This window comes from Tamandua tetradactyla, chromosome 5 (genome assembly GCF_023851605.1).
Source record: "Tamandua tetradactyla isolate mTamTet1 chromosome 5, mTamTet1.pri, whole genome shotgun sequence".
Taxonomy (NCBI): domain Eukaryota; kingdom Metazoa; phylum Chordata; class Mammalia; order Pilosa; family Myrmecophagidae; genus Tamandua; species Tamandua tetradactyla.
This window is the reverse complement of record NC_135331.1, coordinates 44,624,584-44,632,717: the sequence shown is the minus strand read 5'-3', so window position 1 is coordinate 44,632,717 and position 8,134 is coordinate 44,624,584.

Here is an 8,134-nt window from a genome sequence, read left to right as displayed (position 1 = left end):
GAGATAAGGGTATGTGTTGTTTTGGGTTTTCTTTTTTATTTTTATTTCTTTTTTTGGGGAGTAATGAAAATGTTCTAAAATTGATTGCAATGAATGCACAACTATATGATGATACTGTGAGCCATTTATTGTATACTTTGGATGGATTATATTGCATGTGAATGTATCTTAATAAAATTACATTTTAAAAAAAGGGTCTCTGTGGAGCCCATCCCACACTTCTTGGGCCCTAGGTGATCCTTCACCTCTTTCTGTACCCTTAGCACTTAATTTTCATTCTCTACTCTTAACACTACATCATTTCTTGTAAAGCATTAAAAGTGGCACAGAGAATAGTTTTGCTCCCCCATCCCCACTTACCCTCTTGCTCCTTTCCTCTTTTTCCATTCCATTCCATTCCATAGTTAGTCTGTAAGCTGACTGAGGCCAGAAATTCCTAACATGGTGAGGCAGGCTGGGACAGAGAGAGGAGAGAGGAAAAACAAAAAACAAAACCATTAAGTTGCCCTTGAACAAGGATCGTTAATCAAGGTCAGGAGGGGTCTGCCCCAGGAGCTACCCACTAATAGGAAACACCCAGCAGCAGCCAATCTATCGAAGCCAAATGACCCCCACCGAAATGACCCCCACCCGTCTCCAGCACAGACATGCTGCCTGGGGGTGACCCACGTACAGGAAACACCCAGTAGCAGCTGAGCTGCCTGAAGTTAAATGACCCCCACCTGAGTGAGTCATCTACAGAGTAAGTGGGAACCAAATGGCCCCACCTGAGTGAGTCATCTAAGGAGAAGGGCGGAGCCAACCAACCCACCCAAATGCTCTACCACCAGGCACCACCCTGGGGAGAGGGGAGGGTTAGAAGAAAGAGCCTGGAAAAGAAAGGGGGAGGAAGAATAAGTAAAGCTAAATTAGCTTTACTTTTATAAAAGCAGACGGCCCCACATTGCCTATTGCATCTAGCCTCCCTCAAAAAAAGAAATGAAAACAGAAAAAAATTCATATGTACCATACCCCTTACCCCTCCTTTTCATTGATCACTAGCATTTCAATCCACTAAATTTAACATTTGCTACCCCGATTATATATGTATTTTTATTCCATATGCTTTACTCATCTGTTGATAAGGTAGATAAAAGGAGCATCAGACACAAGGTTTTCACAATCACACAGTCACACTGCGAAAGCTATATCATTATACAATCATCTTCAAGAAACATGGCTACTGGAACACAGCTCTACATTCTCAGGCATTTCCCTCCAGGCTCTCCATTACATCTTAACTAACAAGGTGATATCTACTTAATACATAAGAATAACCTCCAGGATAACCTATCGACTCTGCTTGGATGGACCCCCTTTTCTTGAGTCATATCCAAGAGCTCCTTCCTTAGTATCCAAAACCTCCCCAGCTGCTATGTTTCCCTCGTGACGCTCTGGTGTTCAGAGTTCCTCTGCAAGGAGCCCCTTGTAGTTGGGACCCCTTTTGTGCTCTTGAGCGACGTCCCTTTATGACAGCTCATGGGTGGCTTTCTCTCCCTACATTTGCTTTCAGGAAATACACAGATGTCTTTTGCCTCCACATATTCGAATGCAGGCATTTCCTGACCGACCGCCTCTCCTCCCACCATGAAAGCACCCTGCAAACCACAATTCTTCAACTTGAAAGTTCACCGTCCTGGGAGAGACAGAGACCAGTCCGTACACAAACAAACACAGAGACCAAACTTCAAACCCCCAGGTCTCCCTTCTCACAAGGCTTGAGCCCAGGGAGACTTTTCTTTGTCATGCAGAGACACAGATTTGCTGAACCGATTTCAAAAATGAGAGTGGACAATGGCTAGGACCAGAGGCAGGGTTGAGTCTTTCAGGAACTATTGTCCCATTTTCTGGACTTTTCAGATTAGCAGGTGAAGTGAAGCAGCTGGCCTGATGCCATTGAGCTGGCAAGGGGCAAAGCCAGGCTCAAACATTGATCCCTCTGCCTCCCAACCTGTGCTCATCATTGTTGTCAGTGTGTTACATTTTCTAATTATCATTTACATAACACATAAAAGGTGAGCCTCAGAAGACAGGCCTGGTATGAGAGAAGCAGAACTCCTCTCAGCTCGCTCCAGCTGGTAACTTGCTTGCCACCCAAGTGGAAAGAAACAATTCTCAATGTAGTGCCTGTAGGTAAAGTAATTAAAGTTGCTGGTGTTCCCCATCGGAATGATACTTGGCCAGGTGTATATATTACTGTTTTGTTAACAGATTGTCTACAGGCAGTCTTAGTAACTTTCAATTTTTCTTATGCCCCTGTTACATTTGAACATATTTGTTTTTTGCCTGTTTTTGGATTAAAAAAGAAAATTTCCCCTTTTCCTTTAGCCTATGAGAGGAAAGGAAAATTGAGATGAGGAAGTGAGTCAGATAGAGAAAATAGAAATGGAGGATTAATTTCAGGGCTTTCCATCCAAATTGGATTTTTAATATATTCATTTTAAAAGCTATATGATTATACAATCATCTTCAAGAATCAAAGCTACTGGAACACAGCTCTACAGTTCCAGGTACTTCCATCCAGCCACTCCAATACTCCATAAACTAAAAAGGGTTATCTATCTAATGCATAAGAATAACTTCCAGGATAACCTCTTGACTGTTTGAAATCTCTCAGCCACTGAAACTTTATTTCTCTTTTCTCCCTTTTGGTCAAGAAGGCTTTCTCAATCTCATGATGCCAAGTCCTGGCTCATCCTGGGAGTCTTGTCGCATATTGCCAGGGAGATTTATACCCCTGGGAGTCATGTCCTATGTAGGGGGGAGGGCAGTGAGTTCACTGCAGAGTTGGCTTAGAGAGAGAGGCCACATCTGAGCAACAAAATAAGTTCTCTGGGGCTGACTCTTAGGCATAATTTTTTTTTTTTGATGAAACAACGTACAAGCACATACATTCTTAACATACAAACATTCTATACATGGTGTACAATCAATGGCTCACAATGTCATCACATAGTTGTATATTCATCACCATGACCATTTTTTAAAGCATTTGCATCACTCCAGAAAAAGAAATAAAAAAAAAACTCATACATACTGTACCCCCTTACCCCTCCCTCTCATTGATCATTAGTATTTCCATCTACCCAATACATATTTTCTTAATTTTAACATTTCTTCCCCCTACTAATTATTTATTTTTTAATCCATATATGTCCATATCATAGATAGAAGGAGCATCAGACACAAGGTTTTCACAATCACACAGTTACATTATGAAAGCTATCTCATTATTCAATCATCTTCAGGAAACAAGGCTACTGGAACCCAGCTCTACAGTTTCAGTCACTTTGCTCCAGTCTAATGCACCTTAAACTAAAAAGGGGATATCTATATAATGTGTAAGAATAACCTCCAGGATAACCTCTCTACTCTGTTTGAAATCTCTCAGCCACTGACACTTTATTTTGTTTTCTTTCTCTGTTCCCCCTTTTGGTCGAGAAGGTTTTCTCAATTTTTTGATGCTGAGTTCCAGCTCATTCAAGGATTTCTGTCCCATGTTGCCAGGAAGATTTACACCCTTGGGAGTCATGTCCCATGTAGAGATAGGGAGGGCTGTGAGTTTGCTTGTTATGTTGGCTGAGAGAGAGTGATAGGTCACATCTGAGCAACAAAAGAGGTTCTCTGGGGGTGACTCTTAGGCCTAATTTTAAGTAGGCTTAGTCTATCCTTTGCAAGGGTAAGTTTCATATGAACAAACCCCAAGATTGAGGGCTCGGCCTACTGATTTGTTTGCCCCCACTGTTTGCAAGAATATCAGGAATTCTCCAAATGGGGAAATTGAATTTTCTCCCTTCTCATCTTAGGCATAATTTTAAGCAGGCTTAGCCTATCCTTTGCAGGAATAAGTTTCATAGAGGTGAACTCCAAGACCAAGGGCTCAGTCTATTGAATTGGTTGTCCCCACTGCTTGCCAGAATATCAGGAATTCCCCAGATGAGGAAGTTGAATATTTCCTCCTTTCTCTCCCAAGGAGACTTTACAAATACTTTTTTATTCACTGCCCAAATTACTCTGGGATGTATCAGGGCATCACACTAACCTGGACAAACCAACAAGGTCTCACGCCTCACTCGAGATTCCATGTACTTATAGCGTTCAACTAAACTGACTGTACAAGTTAAATTAGATAATGCACAACCCAAAACATAAATTTTGCACCAAATAAGCATCTCTCCCTTTGGTCTTACACAGAAGTTGAAGTTTTAAAATATGGATCACATCATCCTTTACCCTGTGTTCTGACTTACCTTAGTCCTATCCAGATCAGCTTCATTCTTATCTCTAATCAAAGTCCAATCACTTCAGGTGAAATTAATTTTAATAAGACGTTTCTTTAACCCAACATGACAAAAATATTATTATTTCAATATTTTGCATGATTTTTAAGTAGTAAGTCTTCGAAATCTGGTATGGCTATTAGACTTACAGCATCTCAACTCAGATGAGCCACAGTTCAAGTGTTCAATGGTCACTCCTAGCTAGTGGCTGCCAAATTGATCGGCACAGCTTAGCGGAAGCAGGTGGGTCTCCAAATTAAAAGAACAAAAAGTAATAGAAGGAATAAAACAAGAGAAAAGTGAAGAGATTAAGTAAATAAATAAATAAAAAGATAACTCCAGAAAGACAGAGGGTACTCAAAAAACGCTTGGTTGCTAGACATATGGGAGCATTAGGGGAGCAAGGACACAGGAAGAAAAGTCTGGGGACTTAAAATCAAAGGATGAGATAAAAGAGTTTTGAATTACTGAGCTGAATCAATGACAAGGCTAAAGATTTAACCTCATTCACCAGCAAAATGGTGCTTGCCACACATACAAGGGCCCCACAAATAAAGTCACTGCAGATCAGGGTCACATACTCAGCTTTTCAACTCCAGAGTCTTCTTTTGCCAGCTTACTCAGAGCTATTCAAGCTTTGTAAGGAAGACAAATGCTAAACAAACTCAAGAGTTAAGTAGAAAATCAGAATGTTGATTTCTCAATCTGCAGGAATGCACCTTCCTGGAAGTGGAATGGATCACTCTCTTGCTAGTTTCAAAGTTTGTTGTAAAATCAAATTAGTAAACCAAACTTTGCATGGTGAGCATAAAATTAAAGCAAAAGGAGTCAGATAATCTCCAGGAATTTTCGCTCATGCCCCCACAGTAGAATCACCTCCCTTATGACAGGAATGGACAGATACCACATCTCAGCCCATCGTTCCCATTGGTGCATACATTGATGAGCAATTGCTGTCCAATTCCTTTATTATTTACTTCATACCAAAGGGCCCAAACTGCTGGTCTACAAACATGTTTTTGTTTTGTTTTGTTTTGATTGGGGTTTGCACAGTCACTTCTGGAACTCTCTGGAAAAAAGCTGCCCAGACTGGGTCCACATTCCTAAATGACACTGCTCCATTGCAAAAAGTAATGCTACCTGCCCCTTTTGAGTGTGCCTGTTATCACAGCCCCATCTGACCAGCAACTCTTGGAAGGGTGACTCACCTGCCTGGCTCCTATAGAATGTGAGAATGAGATTTCTATAGTAGGAAGACCTCTGCTAACAGGCTAAGCTTCAGATTTTCCTGTTAAAAAAAAGAGAGAGAAAGATTTTCTGAAGAGCAAATATAGATGGCTCAAAAGCACATGAAGAGATGCTCATTTTCACTGGCTATCAGGGAAATGTAGATCAAGACTACAATGAGATACCACCTCACACCTATAAGAATGGTTGCTATTAAACAAACAGGAAACCATAAATGTTGGAGAGGATGTGGAGAAACTGGGGCACTTATGCACTGCTGGTGGGAATGTATAATGGTGTAGCCACTATGGAAGACTGTTTGGCAGTTCCTTAGGAAACTAAATATCAAGTTGCCCTATGACCCAGCAATAGCACTACTTGGTATATACCCAGAAGAGCTGAGAGCAATGACACAAACAGACATTTGCACACTGATGTTCATAGCAGCATTATTCACAATTGCCAAAAGATGGAAACAAACCAAATGCCCATCAACAGACAAGTGGATCAACAAATGTGGTATATACATACGATGGAATATTATGCAGCATTAAGACAAAATGATGTCCTGAAGTACATCACAAAATGGATGAGCCTTGAGGACATAATGCTGAGTGAAATTAGCCAGACACAAAAGGATAGATACTGTATGATTCCACTTTTATGACCAGCATAAAGAATGTTGATGGACTGTGGACTTTGGGCCCTCTACATGATGTTCGATGAATGCAAGTGGCTGAAGGATGCACTGACAGAGAAGTAGAGTGGTGAATGATGGTGTATACATATGAACAAAGGTTGTGCTGCTACAGAAAGGAACAAAGTCATGAGGCATGCAACGATGTGAATGAACATGTGGGACATTTGGTGAGACAAAATAAGCCATAAACAAAAGAATAACAATGGTATGGTCACCTTTAGAAAGTGCTTATGAGAAAACAGGGGCCTAGATTGTAAGCTTTTAGAGCAGACACGTTAAGTCGAGTGGGGATTATTATTTCTGGATTTTGAGAGGCTGTTTTATTTATATATATATATAACCTGATATTTAGAGATAAGAATGAAGCCAAACAGGTTGGGGTTATAGTAATTCAGAACATAGGGGTAAGGAAGACCGTCTGTATTTTAGAACCACACATACTCTTTGAGACTAGTGGCAGAAAGGTTTATTTGATCTGGAACTGAAATTTTCTGTAGTGCATAATCTAATTCAACCTATCTGTGTAACTCATTTGAACAACTGAAACACAGGAAGCACAGAAGAAGAAAGCGGTCCTTTAATCTTGTATAGATTATTGTAACGCATGGAAGCATCCTAGAGTATATTAAGCAGAGAATCAAAAAATATTGGCAAAGTCACCTGAGTGATAGGAGAAAGAATATGGAACTATTAAACCTTCCCATCAGGGAATTCCCTGATACTGTGTCAAACTTTAGAGACACCCGAATCAATAGGCCATGCCCTCGATCATGAGGCTTACTCTTGTGAAGTTTATGTATGTAGCAGAGAAGCTTAGATAACCTATAGGCATGCCTAAGGGTTACTTCTGGAGGACCTCTGTTGTTGCTCAGATGTGGCCTCAGTCTTTCTAAACCAACTCTGCAAGTGAAATCATTGCCCTTCCCCTTACATGGGACATGACATCCAGGAGTGAAAGTCTCCCTGGCAATGTGGGAGATAACTACCTGGGATGAATCCAGACCTGGCACCATGGGATCAACAATTACATCCTGACCAAAAGGGGGAAAAGAAGTGTAATTAATAAAACATCAGTGGCAGAGAGAGTTCAAATAGAGTCGAGAGGCTACTCTGGAGGTTGCTCTTATGCAAGCTTCAGTTAGACCTTGCTACCTATCATAACCTGCCAACCAACAATCAGGACCATTCCAGCCAATCCTAAAGAACACCTAGGGCAATATATAAGATTCCACAAGGGTTTCAGGCAGTAGAGTAACTTTCCAGAAACCTACACCCTCCAGATGGGTCCCTGGTCCAGATAAGTCCTGAAACTTAGCCCAGCTTCTCCAGAACATCAGATAGTTCTGTCTCCCTACCACATATTATTGACAGACCCTTCCTATATGAAAAATTTAGAATGGCCATAGCCCAAACACCCCTAAAGAGAGGGACAGAAAGATCAAAGATGATGGTGGAATTATACAGAGAAGATAGGACTTAACAAATGAATATGATTGCTGAATCACTAAATTGATATCACTTCGAGTCTCCAGTATTTTAGAGCAGCTAGAAGTAAAAACTTAAAATTGTGAAATTGTAACCTATGTGAAATTTTGAAATATGTTCTACAACTAATTGTGGTGCTGTGCTTGGAAATTTATAGCATTTTGTATATATATTATTTTTCCAAAAAAAAAGAAGGAAAAAGTAGATTGTGATGATAAAAAAATATTTAAGCCCTCTAGCCTCCTATATTCTGGAGCAGCTAGAAGGAAAAATCTGAGAGGATGGTATGGTAGCCTATGACAAACTCTGGGATCTGTCCTGTAACTACTTGTTGATGAGTGCTTTGAAAACTAACGTTTTTTATTTCTTTGCTTTGTATATATGTTATAGTATGCAATTAAAA